Source organism: Vicia villosa, linkage group LG1 (genome assembly GCF_029867415.1).
Source record: "Vicia villosa cultivar HV-30 ecotype Madison, WI linkage group LG1, Vvil1.0, whole genome shotgun sequence".
Taxonomy (NCBI): Eukaryota; Viridiplantae; Streptophyta; class Magnoliopsida; order Fabales; family Fabaceae; genus Vicia; species Vicia villosa.
This window is the reverse complement of record NC_081180.1, coordinates 60,796,227-60,800,004: the sequence shown is the minus strand read 5'-3', so window position 1 is coordinate 60,800,004 and position 3,778 is coordinate 60,796,227. Positions and strand designations below refer to the sequence as shown.

General features: G+C 31.0%; 1 long non-coding RNA gene across 2 annotated transcripts; it reads right to left on the bottom strand.

Moving 5' to 3' along the window:
- Window positions 1–254: 254 nt before the first annotated feature.
- Window positions 255–3,011, bottom strand: LOC131607416 (uncharacterized). Of its 2 annotated transcripts, XR_009285298.1 has the most exons (6): window positions 2,418–3,011; window positions 2,302–2,339; window positions 2,153–2,220; window positions 2,005–2,073; window positions 1,770–1,870; window positions 255–763 (listed from the first exon to the last, which is right to left on the bottom strand). It is a non-coding gene; the product is annotated as an uncharacterized LOC131607416 (long non-coding RNA). The 2 variants fall into 2 exon arrangements; XR_009285297.1 differs by having other exon boundaries at window positions 1,770–2,073.
- Between the last annotated feature and the right edge of the window lie 767 nt (window positions 3,012–3,778).

Sequence of the window (3,778 nt, the reverse complement as noted above, 5' to 3'; positions counted from 1 at the left end):
GCCAAATTTCCGCAGGAAACGTGTTTCCTGCGGATTTTCCTGCGGCTTTATGTCCCCAGCTAAAACCTTCGTGGGTAATATTTTTCGCAGGTAATTCCGTAGGTAATTCCGCAGCTAATTCCGCAGGAAACAATTCGCAGAGAAATCCGCAGGTAAATCCGCAGCTAATTCCGCAGGTAAATCCGCAGGAAGTAGATTCCGCAGGTAAATCCGCAGCTAACTGTTTTCAAAATTTAAAAAAAAAATAAAAATAATTTTTTTGATAAATTGACACTGAAATTTTCCTATGCAATAATTTAATGTGAAACAAAGTCTGCCACTAGCTTCATCATAAGAGTTCATCTTCTCTCTGGGAAATAAATTAAATTAATCAATTTAAGTGAAATGGGAAATAAATTTCACATATATAATTATGCTTAAAACAACTCACTAGAGTAAAGTTATCCAACTTTTTAAATGAAAAGAAATACAAATTTACCAAAAATATATTGCAGGCTAAAACTTGACATCTCTATTGGCCAAATTATTTTAAAGAACCAAATTATTTTAAATGTAGGATCTACTGTAAGATTTAGGAAGAACTAGAAGCCACTGTGTTATTACTTGTGAATGAGCTGGCTATTGCTATTGTTCTTAAACCTTCATTAGATTAATTGTACAATAGTTTCAGTACTAGATTTTGTAAAATTGACTAAGAAATTAAGTGCAAGCATACACTGCCCAAACCAGCTGAAGTCTTCTGCAACCCTTCGGCGAGAAATCCCTGTTTCATTACAAAAGAAACAAACCAATCAATCAATAAATCAGCAATTACGTAATTGGCCAGAAATACTATTAAAAAGTGTTTGTATTGTGCAAATTACTAGTTCAGTATCAGTCACTGTTACAGCCCTTTATTGTGGCTATATTGATGAATCACAGCGTGGCAGTACTAACAGTAACTGCAATAGGCAGGTGACTGCATAATGATTTGCATGCTGGATTCATACTAAGGTATTTATATTATTTGAATCATAGGCAAGTGCTTATAGAAGTAGAAAATCTCCTACTGACTTTAGCTGTTCAAACTACTAGAAATTCTAAAGAGAGTATTCAATGGCAGCATAGAGTGGCCATTGTGCTTTAGCAAAGTGTCCTGACTGCTATATTAAACTCGTATCATTGTGTTTTTATGTTGTATGGATAGTAGTTGAAACTAATACATTAATTAAAACTGGTCCCTCCCAAAAGACAAGTAATATATAATTTAGACAAAAATATCAAAAAAAGTATGGAAGGTACTCCATACTTTGTATGAGTTTGTTGGACCGTATTAATGTTTCTTCACTTTCATCTACTACCAATTTCATTTATCAACCATGTATGTTTAGATATTTTGAGTTAATTAATGATGAATGTTATGGAAAAAATAAAGCATGATTAATGACTAATCAACTACAAGATTAAACATACAAGTCAACGTGCACAAAACTAAAACCACATTTTAAGTGATTATTAGAAATAATCAAATGAATAACCCGTGGGGTTTATCACATCCTTTGCTTACTTTTGGAGCAACTTGCTTTTCTTTACCCGGTGGTTGAACCCAACAACCCGTGATTGGTGACCGGCTATCCCCGGTCAAAAAATGATAAATTACAATTGTACAAATCAAAGCTTTGGTTTGTGCATGTTTATCATACAAGCTCTGAAAACTTAAGGGCATCTAAATCAAAGTATAAATAACAAATCACACACAAAGCATAAGCTGAATCCATTATTGTATATACCTTGAGAGCATCACAAACAGCATTGTGTTCTTGATAACACTTTCATTCTAGTTTTCATATATAGTTTTAATGAAACTTAACTATCTCAGCCTTAATGTTCCCTGCAGAAACAAAGCTCAAACCACAAACCAGAAACAAAGCTCAATCCGAATAAGCTGCAAATATGGCAATCCAATAAGTGATTCTAGGATAACAATTATCCAAGTGCTATAAACTTCTCAAAATATGATAATACCTTAGAAATTCAAGAGAGGTGCAACTCTGAGCAACAACTATAACTCCCTCATCGGTCACACGTACACACCTATCACGTAAAAACAGATACAGCTCGATTAGTTTCATAAAATGAGATAGACGAATATTCAAGTTGATCGTGAGTTTACCAAGTCAGATTGAGGGATACAAGGTTCTTGCATTTCGAAATACATTCAAGTCCTTCATCTGAAAGATTCTGCAAGGAAAACTTATTTCTATTAGCAGTTTGCATTAGATAGAATTGTGCGGAGAAATCTACAACAACCGAAGATTTTACCTGGGCACCACAGAGATCCAAAAACATGAGCTGTGAAACTGAATAAGAGTAATGCAGTGAATTTTCAGGGAAAGAAAGACAAATTGAACTTCAATAGGTTGAGTTTCAATTCATACCTAGACATTGCATAGAGATTCAAACTTTGAAGGGATAAGCATTTCTGCAACAACAGCTTCAGCCCTTCGTCGGTTAACTTAACTTTGGAAAGGCATAGATAAACACTAACCGTCCATAAAACATCCACCATGATAGAAGATTAACATTCAAGCCCCAACTCAGAATCAACCTAATAAACTCATTGTGGCATTTCAACAAACAATTTGTTTACAAAAATCACCCAAGTTTATAATCAATGTAAAAATCAGTAAAAACTCTACCAATTGAATTAACTCACCAACTAACTGAGCTCTATAATAGATATAAAAATAAAAAACGTCAAACCGAGTTGAAAGATGAATTTACTTGAGTTGAAAAAGCTAGGGTTACGAGATTCGATCGAGTTGAAAAGGCGCCAGCGACGGCGGTAGTGTTTCAGAGGAGAGAAACTTCATTGGTTCAATAGAAAGGTCGAGGGATGGGAAATCCAAAAACAGTTTCCTTTCTTCGTTTGGAGTAGCGGACGGAGACGGAGAAAGAAGGAGAAAGGTACGTCAGAGCTAGGGTTTTGCCAAAAAGATGCTTCTGCGTTTTCTACCTTTTGAGAGGCTACCTTTTGAGAGGAAGAAAGAAAAGGAAAAATAATAATAGAAATAATAATATTGAATAATTAATCATTAAAATTTTATTAATTTTTCTATTTAAGCTTTAGGAAAACATAAAAATGATATTTAAATATATATTCAATTTTTATTCGTACATACACTAATCTACTTATGATTAACAAATACTATTACGCTAAATAACACTAAAAAATAGTAATTTAATAATTATTATTGTATTTATAAAATATTTTTGATAAAATTAATGAAAGATATTATTATTTTTAGAAAACATTTAAAATTAATAAAAAATTAAAAAAAATATTTATAAAATTATTTTCAGATGAGAAGCTTTATAAATAGGATTATCACGTAATAAAAATATAATTAACTAGTTAGTAGTTATGCAAATATATCTAAAAAATTTAAAAATTAGTGTAAAATTCATAGAAAAATTTACGGAACATTCGTGAAAGTATATCATAATTTCTTATTACAAACTTATCATAAGGTAGATTTTTTGGTCCAATATAAAGTAGATAATAGGTTTGATTACTATGGTAGAAATTGTATCATGTTTACATTTTCAATTTTTTAATAATTTTTTATTATTTTAACTTTCAAAATTTGTATACATTTTATTAAAATTTAAATGGAAAAATTACATTAAATTTAAAAATTAATCTTTTATTAAATTTTTAAAAAATATAGTCATACAACTTAAATAAAATATAGACAATAAAGGTGGTAGTTCATACGTGCAAAATTTAGACAATAAA